Here is a 17,356-nt window from a genome sequence, read left to right as displayed (position 1 = left end):
TCTGAGACAAGCTGGTTGGTGAATGATGGCTGTAATTGGGGTGGAAGGACCTGAGAAGGGAAGGAATTCCAGAGTAGAGCAACAGATTAAGTCATGACCTGGGTGGGGTTTAGCATGACTGGTGGGAAAGTCAGAGAAGAGAGCACAATGTATGGAGTAAGGTGGCCTTATTTTGAAGTCAAAGAGGACAGGATTGGTGAGAGAGGATAGGTCCAGATCAATGGAGAAACAAAAAAAATTAGGGAGGCCTAGCATGGTGGCTCATGCTTGTAATCCCAGCACTTTGGGAGGCCAAGGTGGGTGGATTACTTGAAGTCAGGAGTTTGAGACCAGCCTGGCCAACATGGTGAAACTCCGCCTCTATTAAGAATTAGCCGGGCCTAGTGGTAGGTGCCCATAATCCCAGCTACTTGGGAGGCTGAGTCAGGAGAATTGTGTGAACCCAGTAGGCAGATGCTGCAGTGAGCCAAGATCACACCATTATACTCTAGCCTGGGCGGCAGAGTGAGACTTCATCTTAAAAAACAAAACAAAAAACAAACAAACAAAAAAAAAACTGACGAAAAATTGTGGGTTTGATGTTGTATTTGGTAGGGTGTTATGTTGATCAGTTTTTAAGGATAGGGTCTACAAGACCATACAGTCTAATAGAAAGAGAGAGCTAGATTGAGAAGTATAATGGCATTTCTGTCACTTATCAGGTATTTATCTTTGGGTAAGTCAATAGTCATTCATTCAACAAGTATTTAGTATTACTATGTACTAGGCACCATTGCACATACCGGGAATATAAAGATAAAACAATAGACATCCTGCCTTTAACAAAGTTTTAGAAAAATAGAAGGTAACTATATAGAAAATGAAATAATGACCATAAGCAAGAAGGCCACAATGAGGAAAAAGCATGGGCATATGCCAGATAGTTTTTCAGAGGCAGACCATACATAAACAGATCCTACTAGTGGATCAATTAAGTTATTGTATTTTGTAGATTATACAGCTATTTAAAAATCATAGGAGGCCAGGTGTGGTGGCTTATGCCTGTAATCTCAGCACTTTGGTAAGCCAAGGTGGGAGGAGAGTATGAACCCAGGAGTTTGAGACCAGCCTGGGCAACATGGCGAAACCTGTCTCTACAAAAAAAACCTTACAAATTAGTCAGGTGTGGTGATGCACACCTGTGGTCCCAGCCACTCAGGAGGTTGAGGCAGGAGTATTGCTTGAGCCCAGGAGGTCAAGGCTGTAGGGAGCCCTGTTTGCACCACTGCACTCCAGCCTGGGCGACAAAGTGAGACCCCATCTCAATCTGCCTGCCTCTCTCTCTCTCTCTCTCTCTCTCTCTCTCTCTCTATCATTAATCATCTATCCATCTATTATATGTACGTACGTACATACATACATACATGAATACATACAGATGAGATAGCTCCTGAGATGTCCTAGATATTCTTTTGGGCAGAAAAGCAAGTTGCAGGTCTGTACATAAAGTATTATCTCATGTGAGTTGGAAAAAATGTATATGCACAGAAAAGTTTAGGGAGTGTATGAAAAAGAGGAGTAGGACTGGTGGTGATGGGAAGAACGACTTTTAATTTTTATTTTATATCCTTCTATCTCCTTGCATTTTTACCACAATATATTTTAACTTTGTAATTACAAAACTAGTTAAACAAAAAAGCATCCCACCACAATCAACCTGTACTCACGACTTTATCTCTGGACTCAAACATCCTGATATTAAAATCTTCATGTTAATATACTTTGAGTCCGACCCGGCTTCTTTTGGTTATTCAACTTTTGTTCTGATAATCTTAGTTGTGTCTCCTAGATATAAATAGGTAGACAAATAACTATTCTGTCGACTCTGAGTTTCACTTCTATTATTTGTTTTTTTCTCAAAAATTTTGTATTGTGGTAAAATACACATAAAATAAAATTTACCATCTTAACTATTTTAAGTGTATATGTATTTGTTTTTATTTAGCACTTTCTCAGTGAATATGTTTCCCCACCTCCCCATTCTCGTTCCTCAGGACAGCCAACATTTCCTAAAAGCACAACCTTGAAAATGATAGTTATAGCCAACCCTGGAGTGTTTGAGACTAGAGGACAGTCCAGAATAGGAGATAAGATACATACCAAAGATCAGAACCAGATACTAGGTCAGCTGTCAAGGTGTTCTTGAAGGCAAGAGCCAGGCATTGACTCCGATTTCTGGATAGTCAGAGACAAGGAATAAAAAAAACTTGGGTAAGGACTTAGCCCAGAAGACTGAGAACAAAGGCAAGAAAACGGCATCGTTAGTATCGAGCAATGGTAGTAACAAGAAAGAAAGCAGACTGCTAATATATGCTTTCTGCAAAAAATTAAGAACTGGTCTTGGAATGTGGGTGGCTTTGACCTGGAGGAGGGAAGTAGGTGGCACTTTGATTCTGTTTTGAAGGGTTGAAGACCAAGGCAGTTTCTGCCTGCTTCTGTTCAGCTTCCTCAGGCCTTCCTTTTCTTTCTTTAATTTTTTTTTTTTTTGAGACAAGGCCTCACTCTGTCATCCAGGCTGGAGCGCAGTAGTGCCATCTTGGCTTACAGTAACCTCCGCCTCCGGGGCTCAAGTGATCCTCCCACTTCAGCGGCCTGAGTATCTGGAACCACAGGTGCGCGCCACATGCCTGGGTAATTTTTGTATTTTGTTGGGTAGAGACTGGGTTTTGCCATGTTTCCCAGGCTGGTCTCGAACTCCTGAGCTCAAGCGATCCACCTGCCTTGGCCTCCCAAAGTGCTGGCATTACAGGCATGAGCTACTGTGCCTGGCCCAGGCTTTCTTTTAGAAAAAAAGCAGGTTACGATCTTCACAGTAGGAATGAAAAACTCCCAAACCCAAACACTTAATACTACCACTACCCCTCTGTCAAAACACACACACACACACACACACACACACACACACACACACACACACACACCCCCATCCCTGCAGCTAGGATACATTTTGGATTTTGGATGTGATGTTCAATAATCTTTTACTGAGATGCATGATGCATTCATGATATGATAAAACTAGAGCACATTGGTATTGGTATTATTTTGGTAAATATTTTTATATTACCTTTCAGAAACTGATTTTAAAAAAGATTAGGCCTCATATTCAGGAACATGTCTTAGATGTTTTTGTCTTTACCACATTCTGATTGGTGTAAGAACTTCTATTTCAGGGGAGATTATCTGGGAAGTTACTGAAAAATAGGCTTAGATACATTTGGGATTTTTCCAATTGACCCATTTCAGAGTGGTTTGTAGATATAAATTTGAAATGAAGTACATACTACCTTCAAGGTAAAATCTACTTTCTTAGGTTTTGAACTTCTGTTTGGATGAATTTATTACTTTGTTTTTTTTTTTAAAATCTCTAGAAATCCTCCCATGTTGCTCTCATATTCGTTTAAATGTATTTTGTTATTATTTTGGATTGTACTCTAAGCTTTTTGAAGTCAAACTTTTAAACAGATTTTCATATCAAATTAAGGCAAAAACACAGCAAACATATTTTATATCTAGTAAATCCAAATAAGTTGACTGAGATTTTAGAAAAAATAAGAGTTCAATAAAATAAGCAGCATTTCACTCAGCGTTCTAAATTAGAAAATATAATGGAAAAAAGATACACATTTATAATATGCAAAAATTACTTAAAAATAAATAACAGCCATGTATAATTTTAGATAATGAAAACAGCAAAACTTCATTTAGAGTTATAAAAGAGAATTGAATAAATGGACATATATTCTGCCCAAGACTATTTTTGGACAATATGATGTTAAGAATATCAAATCACATTTTTCTTGGAATTTGACATGATTAATTTGAAATTTATGTTGCAGAAAGAATAGATAAAAATATGAAAGATTATTTTGAAAAAATAAAGCTACTGATAGAGGGGATTAATCCTACCACATAATAAAGTATAATTTTAAAACACCAATAATTAAAACAGTATGATACTGTTTGATTTGATCATTATGTGAGACTTTAAAATTCCCATACACAAAAATAACTATGATAAGCTAGAAATTGCTATAAAAACATGAGTTTGGGATTTTCAGATATAGTCTAAAAGTTGTGACTGTTACTTGTTGATGAAATATGACTGTACTTCAGAAAGCAGAGGTTTTCTTTTTACGTTTCTTGTAGGTTGGAACTAGTTTTAACACATAGGATAGTCATTGTATTTTAGGATTGACTTTAAAAATTTTATCTTTGAAGTGGTGGTGCTAAAATTTCGAGGATTATATGAAACAACCTTTGCAGCTACTTTTTTGGCCTGGGTCAAGGGTATTGAGAAAAGCATCGTGCAGTGGTTGTTGATGTTTTTTAAACAGTTCATGGTCATAGCTGAGATATATTAGGTTAGTGTAATACATACTGTTATTAAGAAAAAGATTAGTTTCATCTTACTTGGCCTAATTAGCTTTGTTCTGTTTCATTGGCTCAAATGTATCTAAACAAGACACTGTAAGAGCCATGATGTTCTGAGTAGAGTGCTGTGAAATACTGACATATTTTATTTTGTCTTACAAATGAGCTACAGACAATGATAATTATAGAAATATATTCTATGGTCTTATAATAAATTCGTAGCATCGGTACATGCCCATAAATAAAATAAACCATTCAACTAAGACTGTTTTCTCAACTTTTAATGCTGACATTAGTTTGCTAGTTGTTTATTTTTGTTGTCTAGTATGGAGGACAAGTGGTAGCTCATGACATATATTTTAAAAATTTATGGGCCAGGTGTGGTGACTCACACCCCTAATCCCAGCACTTTGTGAGGCCGAGGCAGGCGGATCACGAGGTCAAGAGATTGAGACCATTCCGGCCAACACGGTGAAACCCCATCTCTATTAAAAATACAAAAATTAGCTGGATGTGGTGGTGGGCGCCTGTAATCCCATCTACTCGGGAGGCTGAGGCAGGAGAATCACATGAATCCTGGAGATGGAGGTTGCAGTGAGCCAAGATCGTGCCACTGCACTTCAAACTGGCGAAAGAGAGAGACTTCGTCTCAAAGAAAAAGAAAATTATGAGAGAAAAAGTTTTAAGTAGAGAGAATTATACATTAACCTTTTTCTTTGGTGGGGGGAGTTGGGGAAAGCTGACCACATACACCCTTTTGAATGAAGAAGGATAATAATTAAGAATAATATTTGTATATTTTAGTTACAATTCACTTTTTTTGGTATATTTACAAAATTATGCAACCATCACCATTATCTAATTCTAGAACATCTTCATCTCCCCTCAAAAGAATCCCCTTATCCATTAACAGTCACTCCTCATTCCCCTTAATCCCCAGTAACTACTAATCTACTTTCTGTATTTATGGATTTGCCTATTCTGGACATTTCATGTATATGGGATCGAATTATACACGGCCACATTCTTTTTTAGTGGCGGAATATCAGAATCCAAATCTACAAATATCAGCATTCTTTTTTTTTTTTTTTTTTTTCTGAGACAGAGTCTCACACTGTTGCCCAGACTGGAGTGCAGTGGCACAATCTCGGCTCACTGCAACCTCTACCTCCCAGGTTCAGGTGATTCTCTTGCCTCAGCCTCCCACGTAGCTGGGATTACAGGTGCCCACCACCACACCCAGCTAATTTATTGTATTTTTAATAGAGACAGGGTTTCACTCTCTTGGCCATGCTGGTCTCCAACTCCTGACCTCGTGATCCGCCCACCTCGGCCTCCCAAAGTGCTGGGATTACACTTTCTGGTCCAGCATTCTTTACAAAACAAATTTGAGCAAAAAGTTCTATCGCTAGATTGAATTCCACATCTTAGAAAGTGGGTGAGACATAAGTGTAGATATGATGGCAAATTCATCAACCCAATGAAGGGAACATTTCAAGGAAATGCCTTTTTTTTTTTTTTTTAATTTGAGAGAGAGTCTCACTTTGTCACCCAGGCTTGAGTGCACTGGTGCAGTCTCAGCTCACTGCAGCCTCCGCCTCCTGGGTTCAAGTGATTCTCCTGCCTCAGCCTCCCAAGTAGCTGGGATTACAGGCATGCACAGGCCGCACCTGGCCAATTTTTGTATTTTTAGGGAGACGGGATTTCACTATGTTGGCCAGGCTGGTCTTGAACTCCCGATCTCAGGTGATCCACACACCTCAGCCTCCCAAAGTGCTGGTGTGAGCCACCACTCCTGGCCATGATGCGCTTTTGTTTAGAATCAATAGTGTTGCAAGAGGGAGGACTGCTTAGGAGAAATGTTAATAAGAAAACCTTTTATTATATTAAATGAAGAAGGAAAACAAATAATATCTGTACATTTTATTTAAAATTTTAACTCAATTTCAGTAGTGTTTTGGAAGCATGATTTTTGCCATTTATAATATTTACCTAACCTCAGCTGCTAACATGGAAAGTTATCTCTTGCACTGTGTTCTATACCCAGAACACTGCCAGTGATTGTGTTAGATGTTATATAGGTGGTATGAATATTTTTGTGGGGGTTGGATCTTCTTAATTACCTCCCATGAAATTCAGTTAATAGTTTTCTTATATGTGCACTCTGAACTTAAATGGAAAATTCTTTATGCTCTTAATTTCTCTTGCTTAATTTGGTAATCAGAGTGTCCACTCTCTGACCCATTTATATACTTTTGAAATACGAAGAAAAAGCCCTCTCATGTTTTCGTATGGGTGGCCAGATAGACAGCACTTTAAAAATTAGCATATGTATGTTTTGACTGTCTCACTTAAGACTGCCTGTCAGTTTGGCAGCTCTGAGCTTGTTATTTCTGTGTCTTCTCTTTTTTCATTTTCATGTTTTGACAAATAAGATTGTACTTTTGACAAGTGATTTGTATTTCATCTAAGAATTTCAAAGTGTGTTAAATTTATTTGTTAAACTATCTAAAGATCATTTTATCTACCCATCTTTGGATTATACAAGATTCTCATCAGTGTAAATGAAGACAGAAAGTGATACTATTGGAGTTTTTGCAGTAAAAGACATTATTGGGCAATAATTACTTCCAGAATAATTACTGCTTACTTTTCAGAAGCTTATATTTCTTTCAGTTAAGTATCTTATCTTCTGACTTACTCCTGGGTGTAATACTGTCTTAAGGGGAATGACCTCTTTTTGTGTTACTTGGGAGAGTATATCTTTCAAGAATGAAGGTATTTACAGGCATCCCTTGACAACTGAATAAATGCCATGCTGAACTTTTTATTGCAGAAGGAAATTCTGTATATTTAGTTTTATCATATAACCAACATTATATTTATTTTTTTGTTTAATAAATATTTAATGACTACCTAATATGCTGAGAAATGTTTTAAGGATTGGATTTATAGTGGAGAACAAATACAGATAGCACTACATAGAGCTTATAAGCTATTGGATGCACAGGGGTTAAATGAGAAATAATGTAGTTTCAAATTGTAATAAGTGGTTTGAAGAAGACAAACTAAAGTAATAGGGTACGTAATCATTTGGAATGGGGGTGGGTGGGTTAATTTTGGTCAGGGATAGCCTCTCTGGGAACTTGCTATTTGACAAGAAACTTGAATGTGGAAAAGGAAATACCTATCCCGGAGGAAGAGTATTCTAGGTAGACATAACTGCAATTAACAAGGTTATAAAGGAAGCATAAGAAGGCAGGTATAGCTGCAGCATAGTTAAGGGAAGGTATGGTAAAAAATGAGAGTGAAAAGTAGAGGCTAGATCATGTATGACCTTGTAGGCCATGTTAAAGCCTTTGGATTTTATATTTTGTGCAAAGGGAAACCTTAAGCGGGTCTTCAGCAGGGGGAAATGTGCAACCCAATTTATAGAAAGATCATTCTGGCTACACTAAGAGACTGCATCACAAGAAGCAGAGTGGAAGATATTGTAGTAGACCAGATGATGTTGATGGCATCTGTTGCTGAAGAGAAAGGGTAGAGGTGATGATAAAGTGGCAAGATTTGGATTAGATTTTGTTGGGAGAGAGCTGAGGACTTGCTAGTGGACTGGATGTTGAGGCCAGGAAAGGAGAGGAATCAAAGGGAACTATAAACTTTTTGGCCTGAGCTGCTGGATGAACAGAAATGCCATTAACTGAGATAAAATAAAATTGAAGAAGGACCAGATTTGTTGGCTGTATAAGTCTGAGATGTGTGTTAGACATCTTAGAGGAGATGTTGGGTAGGCAGTTACAAGTCTGGAGCTCAGTAGAGAAGTGGGTTTTTGAGGCATAAATATGGGAATCGTGAATTAAGAGATGGTAGTTAGAGGCTTGAGACTGGCTGAGGTCTTTGAGGAATAATTATAGACAGAAGAGAGGGCAGAAGACCTGTCAATATGTTCATGCAAGAAAAATTTGTGTTTTAATATTAACAAAATCAAATGTGTCTTACTAGTCAGTCAGAGTTCTGAGTTACAAGTAACAGAAAGCAACTGTGACTGTTTTTGTTGAAAGGAGACTTTATTGAAAAGATGTTGGGTGGCTCATAGAATCATTAAGGTGGCTGGCAAATCAGGTTTAGATAATGGGCAGAATCCAAGGGAAAACAGGTACCTGGATCTCATCCATAACTGTATACAGCAACTGTTATACCCTGGCTTCCAGAACTTGAGCCATCACTGTTGGAGCTGGATATAGGATACCCCATGAGATCCTCTGGTACTGATGACCCTAGAAACTGGATGTTGCTGTGGCTACTTCCAGAGCAGTTTCTCTCTGCCACTATTCCTCGTGTCACTTGCTTTACATTCGATGTTCTGGTAAAGAACTGGGGCTAGGTATTGTGTCTTCATCCTAACTCAGATGGTAGGGGAAAGTAATTATCTGAACTTTTTGGTGGCTGTCATGAGATATTCTTTATATTCCACCATGACTCAGATAATGGGGAAGTTCCCTGAAACAGAGGATGGCAATTCTGATGCTAGGCATTTTAACAACTGTAAAAAGTACCTCCCTAACCTCCCCGCCTCATTCCCCCACAAAATGACTATGGTTATTGTTTCATGCCATGTCCATATTTCAATTCTGTGAATATAATGCACTTGCTTGCTTACGGTAAGTGCAGAGTTAAGCAAGTCATTAGAGGGCCTCCAGATGCACTTCAAGAATATTTTATCCCTACTGACTGTCTTTTCCCATGATCTGTTTTCTCCTCGAAGATTAAGAAAAGATCCACTTTCCCTATATCTCTTTCACCATAGTCAGAGAAATATAGCCTTTTTTTTTTTTTTGAGATGGAATCTCACTCTGTTGCCCAAGCTGGAGTGCAGTGGCACAATCTCAGCTCACTGCAACCTCTGCCTCCCACATTCAAGTGATTCTCCTGCCTCAGCCTCCTGAGTAGCTGGGACTACAGGCGCCCGCTACCACGCACACCCGGCTTATTTTTTGTATTTTTAGAAGAGACGGGGTTTCACAATGTTAACCAGGATGGTCTCAATCTCCTGACCTCGTGATCTGCCTGCCTTGGCCTTCCAAAGTGCTGGGATTACAGGCATGAGCCACTGCACCTGGCCAACCTCTTCTGGTTAAAAACACACAAGTCCATAAGCCCCCACTTCAAGCATCTTTCTTTAATGAAGTGTACATATTTAAAACACACACACACACACACACACACACACACACACACACACAGTCACTACCACTGAATACTCAGGGTTTCTTTGGGAAAGTTAATAAATGCAAAGCTGTATATTCTGGCCCAAATATGTGACCACTGAATCTATTCCAGATAAGTTTTAATTAAGTATGACATACTGAAATTTCCCCCAATTAATTATATAATAGCAAAATTACACATGCACTATAGCTGTGGCTATCTGGTAGAGAAAAGGTTGTAGCCAACCTTATAATCCATTAACCTGATTTATATAAGAAAATTTATACCATAGTCATAGCATTGTTATGATGAAGACTAACTGCTTGCCAAAGAGATAACAAGTAAGTATGGTAAATCCTCACAACATTGTTGATAGGTTCTTGGAAACTGTGACTTTAAGTGAACTAATGTATAATGAAACCAATTTTTTTTTCTCATTAACATTATAAAAATGATGTTGAATAAAAGACGTTATTTGAGACCTGCTGTATGTTGTTCTCCTTAAAGTTGCTAAAGACTTACTATATTTTCAGGCTAACACCTGTGTTCTTTCATAAGCATCATTGGAAAATGATTGAATGCTGGACATTTTCATTGAGTCCTGGATTTTGTTGTTTTCCTTGAAAGAATGTTGCACTTTTCAAGGTTGGTTTGTAAGCTTTGTTAGAGTGAGTTAAGAGTACACTTTAGGCCGGGCGCGGTGGCTCAAGCCTGTAATCCCAGCACTTTGGGAGGCCGAGACGGGCGGATCACGAGGTCAGGAGATTGAGACCATCCTGGCTAACATGGTGAAACCCCGTCTTTACTAAAAAAATACAAAAACCTAGCCGGGCGAGGTGGCGGGCGCCTGTTGTCCCAGCTACTCGGGAGCCTGAGGCAGGAGAATGGCGTAAACCCGGGAGGCGGAGCTTGCAGTGAGCTGAGATCCGGCCACTGCACTCCAGCCTGGGCCACAGAGCAAGACTCCGTCTCAAAAAAAAAAAAAACCAAAAAAAAAAAAAACCAAAAAGAGTACACTTTAGTCTAGGCTAGTTTACCCCTTCTGCGAAGACATGACCTTTCTGAGGTCTCTGCTGAATGTCCCAGGTATTCAATGATATCCCATGACTCTGTCTGGTTGACACTTGGAAGTCCTACAGTCCTGATGAGCTCTGGCAGTTGTTCAGCTTATGGCTTCCACTTTGCCTTGTAGAGTTTCACCATATTTTGGCAACTTAGTGTTCAGCCAAAACTTAAGAGGACTCCTGTGCTGATTTCTGGAGCTCCATGTCTGCGTAGCCCCCTCCAATTCCGTACTCTGAATGTTCTAGCTACTTTGTCCTCCTTAAACACTGATCTCTGTTTTCTCAACTCAGCAAGATACTTGTGCTCTGTTTGGGATCCCTTTTCTGCCCTGTAGTCTGGAAAGTGCCTCCAGGCTGAAAGCCAGAGTGATCATAAGGCTCATGTCATTCGTTTTGCTTGTCTTAAGGTTCATAGTACTCTGCTGCCTATGGTCTGAAACATTTGGAAAGCAGTATTTTTCCTTTATGTTATCCAGTTTTTTAGTTATGTTAGGAGAGTAAGCCTAGTCCCAGTTGCAGTGTCGTGCAGAGAAACAGAAGTCCCATTAGAAAAATGATTATACCACTGAAACACGTGAGCATTATTTCTGGTACTTTGCAGCCCTTATAATTTGTAGAAAGTCCATGGTGTGATGGTGAAGGAGGAAAAAAGTTCAGAGTTAGTGTAGTAAAACAACAAGTAGAGTAACAATACTAAACATATAGGATTATCATATGTATAGGATACATTGTGTGTGTGCTTGTGTGTGGATAATTACATATATAATTTAATCTCAAAAATCATAGGTAGGTGCTATTATTATCTCCATGTACAGAATTAGAAATTGAGGTACAGAAAAATGAAGTAACAAAAGAGCACACAGCTAGTAAGTGGTGGATCTAGGGTTTGAACCAGGCAGCACTGGCCAAATAAAAATTGCTGCCTCAGGAAACTGGTTAAGTCTCGCGTTCCATCTGAGCAGTGAAGTCAGTTGTGTTTAGAAGTATGGTATTGCCCAAGACTCAATTTTATGATCTCTCTTTTTCTCTCCTTTTAAAATTCTTCTTGCTCCAAACTTCATCACTGGAAGAATTTTTTTAAACCATAGGCTTTATATATTTATAAAATCATCATGTCAGTGAGCCCCCATCTCTTTATAGCTCTACCTATTTATCGATACCCATATCAATATCTACATCTATATATATCCTTAACTGTAGATCATACTTCCATCTACTTACTTCACACGCCTGTGCCTCTAAGTACCTTAGATCCTACAGGTCTTAAACAGAATTTAGTATCCAATTTTTTTTTTTTTTCTGTGATCTATACTTCAGTTAGTGGAGTGTCTCTTTTTCTAACTGATGGTGAAACATTTGGGGACCACCTTTAAATCCTTCTTGGTTCCTTTCATGAAACATGCTCTTAGGATGTGTTTGACTTGTGAAATGTTTCTCAGAAAGGTCCTTTTTCTGTTTCTGCTGCCCTAATTCAAGGCCTCTTCATTCCTTATTGCTCTGTTGCAACAGAAACTTATTTGGCCTTCCTGTCTTTATTGTTTTCCTATTTTTCTGTCCTCCACAATACTTGCAGAATTATCAGCATAAAACTCAAATAGATTTGTCAGTACCTTAATTAAAATCTTGTTCTGGCTTATCATTGTATTCTAAGTCAGAAGTTAAAAGCAAGGCTTTGGATCTGACTTGAATTTCCTTTCTTCTACTTTCTAGCCATGATACGTTGGGAATTTGCTTAATTCTTTAGCCTTAGCTTCCTCTCCTATAAAATGGGCATAATAATAGTTCCTCTACATAAGAGTGTTAGGAAGATGTTATTTCAATGAAATAAAAAATGTTAAAATATTTCAATGCTTGGCACATACTCAATAAATGGTAGCTATTATTGTATTGTTAAGAGAATAGCATTCACAGCCTTCCAAAGGTGATTACAGCTTGGCCTGCATATAGATTTCAGATCTATTAGATGCTTGCTAATGTAGCTCACACTTTTATACCTCCATGATTTGGCTCATGCTGTGTTCCCTGCTTGTTGAGAGAATACTGTGCCACCTCTCCTGTGAAACCTTTCTCAGTTACTACACTCAGACGTAATTACTCTTTAGGGCTTCCTTAGACTTAATGACAGAATATGCCACTAGTTATTCCCATTCTTCTAGCATGTAGCTTGGGCTAAGAGTTGGGCTCTTAAGAGTCAGATAAATAGCAAGATTAGTCAGTGTTAGCTGCTATTGTTATTATTATTTTTATTAGTTGTATAACTGTCTTCTCTTTTGACCTCCACCAGACTCCTTCCTCCTCAAAGGCAAAATCATCTGGTTCATTTTTCTTTTCTCACAGTGTCTACAACACTGCCTTGTACCTAACAAGTACTCAGTAAATGTGTTGAATTTAAGGGGTGGAACTTCAGCCTGTCTGGAGCTGCCTGATCGTGGAACGAAGTGAGATGGGTAAGGTCAGAGGTGATCTGCTTAGAATGTTGTGGAGTGATCTGTAGCAGTTTTCTGCTGGGGGAATGGGAGCATGGTCCTGCATCACCTGGGCTGTGTGGCAGAATTCTTCCTGCAACAAGTTATTTTAATTTCTTTTCTAGCAAAGTGAGGCCTTGAGATTCTCAGATTACCCAACTGTGTGAAATGTCACCAATGAGGCAACATTTTTTTGGTGTCAAATACACTTCTACCTTTGTTCCTTTATTTTCCTAACACCTCCTTAGATACTTGAACATGATTTAGAGGTCTGTAGGAAAATTTTTGAACAAAAGTTTGAACAAAATTTGTACGTTAATTTTTGAACAAATTTTGAATTGGTTCAAAATTTGAACAAATTTTTCAAATTTCTACTCCTAAAACACAATAAATGTAAATAAGTACGAGGCTAGCCTTTTCAGGCATTTACCCTTTGATCAATGTCAGATACATCACTCCTTAGGAAATCTTGAAGAAATTTACAATGGAAAAAGATGTGTTTTCTTCATTTTCTCTTTCTTGCTTTTGTTCAGATTTGAATAGGCAAATGGTTATTGAGTAAAATACTATTTTAATAGACTGTTCTACAGTATTTGCATTTAGAGAAGTGATCTGCAAAGTGCTATGTTAAAAAATGAAGGAGACATAAAAATACCTACAGACCTGGGAAAATGTATAATTACTGTTTGATGGTGGATCTTTGAAACAATAATGTTAAATTTTAACATTCTGAACTATGCTGGCTTGGTAGCTCCATATAAATCATTCCTATTGAAAAAATATATTGATACAATAGTAATTCTATAAATATTTCAGGTGTAAATACAGGTGCAATTTGGATTAAGGGGAAGAAAGAAAGAAGAAAAAATAAGGTAATTTAAGATGGTGTGGGTATTTAAGACTTTAGGTGATAGTCCTTTGTCGAGTGGTACCTATTAAACAAAAGCCAAAATACTCACCAGACAGCAGGGAAAGAAGTGCTATACAGATCACAAGTAAGCAACCCAAAGGAAATACACCTAAAAAATTGAAAACCAGTTTAAAGCCTTGTATCACTTTGAAGTTTTCGATTATTTCTACAGAAACATAAATATATTTTCTCCTTTCTTGATACAGTTTACTGTCCTCAGATTCTGTATTCCCACCCCCAGTTTAAATAACTTTTTATTAAGTCCAGCAACATCTGAGCCTAAGACTGAGCCTTCAGTCTACATACCATGTGTGGTATGCATATGGATTCACCGATGTGTTCAGAAAAATCACCCCAACAGATTAGGAACTACTGGATCTCTTAATTTATGTATGAGAAACTGAAGCCTTGAGTGATTTAAATCAACAGTCACAAATTAGGACTTGCAGATGGAATTTAGCCCTATAGGAATGTTTTGTTTGGCCTGTTAGGATGCTTTAGAATTTTTGACCAAACAGTTAAAAATTGGGAAATTTTTAGCTTCTCATGAAAATTTAGAGGATCTGATATTGCTGCACTGATATTTCTAAAGGATATCAATTGAGTTGCTTAGCAGAGCCCCTTTTAACATGATTCGTGTGTCTTTACGTTTACAATCCTCACAATTCCCTTTTTTTTAACCTGTCTCTGTTTCACTTATTTATGTTGCTTGCCTTCCCTTTTTGAAAACTTTTGTTATATAGCAAATCAGAAGTAGAGTAAAAAAGTAGAGACTTCTCTCTTAACTCTTAAAGCAATTGTAGCCCCATCACCCAGGCAGTGGTTTATAAGCAAGAGCCCTGGATTCTGGCTCTTCTGTTGCCATTGACTGGCTCTGTGGCATTGCACAGGTTACTTAGGTCCTCTGAACTTCAGTTTTGTTTTCTGTCAAATGGTCATAATAAGCATTTTAATCAGGCACAGAGTTGTCAGAAAAAACAGCTCCATAAAATCATAATTAATATATATTAGATTGCTTAAAAATACAGTTTCAACTATACCCTTTTCCTACTGTTTATAGCTTCAGTGCTCTGCATCTTACAGGATAAAGTCCAAATTTCTTTGCCTTATCTGTTAGTGTGTTTTTGCATTGCTATACAGGACTGTTTATTGCTATAAATTACCCGAGACTGGGTAATTTATAAAGAGAAGAGGTTTAATTGGCTTATGGTTCTGCAGGCTATACAGGAAGCATGGCACTAACATCTGCTTCTGGTGAGGGCCACAGGAAGTTTACAGTCATGGCCCAAGGCAAAAGGGGAGCTGGTGCATTACATGGCAAGAGTGGGAACAAGATGCGGGGCTAGTGGGGTGCTACACTGTTTTAAACAACCAGATCTCAAGTTAACTCCGAATGAGGACAGCACCAAGTCCATTCATGAGGGATCCAGCTCCATGACCCAAACCTCCCACCAGGCCCCACATCCAACATTGGGGATTATATTTCAACATGAGATTTGGAGGGGATAAACATTCAAACTACATCGTCTTAGAGTCAGCGTTCCCAGCCATTTGGTTCCAACATTCCTTGCCAAAGTATCTTTATATGGAATGGAATGGAATTTATTCACTATTCCTTTTCCATCCTCCCACCCTCATACCCCGTTCATTCTTTTGCCTTAAAAATATTGAGTACGTCTTCTGTTCCAGGCACTGTTCTAGACACTAGGGATTACAAAGTTGAACAAGACAAAGTCCCTGCCTCTAACATCCCCATACTTGTATTTTAGATAATGAGTCGGTATTTTCATTTTGTATTTTGAACACATCTTAAACATGTCTGCCTCCGTTGCTCACACTATTCTCTTCATTTTCTTTTTTCTATTTCTTTTATTGTTTTATTCAACAAATACTGGCTGATTGCCTGCTGGGTGTCAGACACTGTTCACTGGGTGTTGGTATTATAACAGAGTCAAGTCCCTGCTCCCTTGGAATTTATGTTCTTGTGGTGTGAATGAACATTTTAGAAATACGTGTGTGTGTGTGTGTGTGTATAGATATATATATCATCAGGGCTATGAAGGAAAATGTAACAGGGTAAGTAGGGTAGAAAGAAACAGCGTGAGAGTCATAGTGTGTATTAGGTGAGATTGTGAGAGATAGCCTTTCTATATGATATCTGAATAGACTCCTGAAGGGACTTAGGGAGGCAGCCAAGAGGGCATCTGGAGGAAGAGTAATCCAGGCAGAGAGTGGAAGTGTATGGTTGGCATGTTCAGGGGACAGTGAGAGGGCAGTATGGTAGGTGCTGAGTAGGGGAATAGGAAAAGGGTAAAAGGTGAGCTCAGAAAGGTGGAGGGGTCCAGATCCTGAAGGGCATTACAGTCCATGGTAAGCACCTTGGCTTTTGGCTCCAGACTAAGTTGTGTCTCCTCTGAATTTTTACTTCAAGTTTCTTCATGAGGTCTTCCTTGACCATCCCAGTTTTTGATGATTTATCCTTGGTAATTCCTGGAGAACCTGAAATTATTGACCACATAACTCATTTGTTGCTCAACTGACTAAACAGTGAGTGCCTGGTTGTCTTCTTATAGGTTTTTGGTTCTGTCCTAACTTCTTTGTAACTTTCTCTAGCATAAGGACTGAGTCTTATGCCTTTGTATCCTACATGATGCTTTGCAAATAGTTGGTACTTAATGTATGTTTTGTGAGGCTCTGGCTTCAGATGTCAGCAGTAGGAATTTGCGATGTCTAAGAAAAAAGAGAGAGGACCTGGTGATAGACTACACATAAGGAATGATGTTTAGGTTTTAGTTTGTGATCCTGGAATAATAATGATGTTGTAGATAGAGAAAGGAAAGTTGGGAAGAGAAGCTGATTTTGGAGTAGATTGATGAATTTAGTTTAGAATTTATTGATCTTTCTATGCTAGTAGCATATCCAAGTAAAGTTGTCCAGAATGATTTTGATATGTCAAATATATACAGAGCACTGGAGTTATTTGTGACTGCCACCTGCAGTTATGTAATCTTCTCAAGAGCAGGGACAACATCTTACTCATATTTCTAGTACTTGGAACAGGGACTGGCAGTGAAATAATAGGTGCTTAAGTCAGTGGTACTTAGTAAGTTTATTGAGATGAGAAGTTGGCATGTAGCTATGATGCATGTCCTAGAAAAGGCATAAGCTCAGGTAGGGTCATTGTGGGTCTGAATTCTAGCCCCATTATGCTCTATGTGTGTGGTCTTGATTGAGTAAATGAGCACTCTGAATCTCAGTGTCTGGAAAATGGAACTATAAGATCTTCCTGGCCGGGCGCG

General features: G+C 38.4%; 1 protein-coding gene across 11 annotated transcripts in view; it reads left to right on the top strand.

Moving 5' to 3' along the window:
- LOC105495739 (tetratricopeptide repeat domain 28) overlaps positions 1 to 17,356 on the top strand; it is a 715,636-nt gene that overhangs the window by 217,866 nt on the left and 480,414 nt on the right. The gene's annotated exons all lie outside the window — the stretch shown is intronic.

This window comes from Macaca nemestrina, chromosome 15, assembly GCF_043159975.1.
Source record: "Macaca nemestrina isolate mMacNem1 chromosome 15, mMacNem.hap1, whole genome shotgun sequence".
Lineage (NCBI taxonomy): Eukaryota > Metazoa > Chordata > Mammalia > Primates > Cercopithecidae > Macaca > Macaca nemestrina.
The sequence above is the reverse complement of the archived record's forward strand: the minus strand, read 5'-3'. Positions and strand labels throughout refer to the sequence as shown.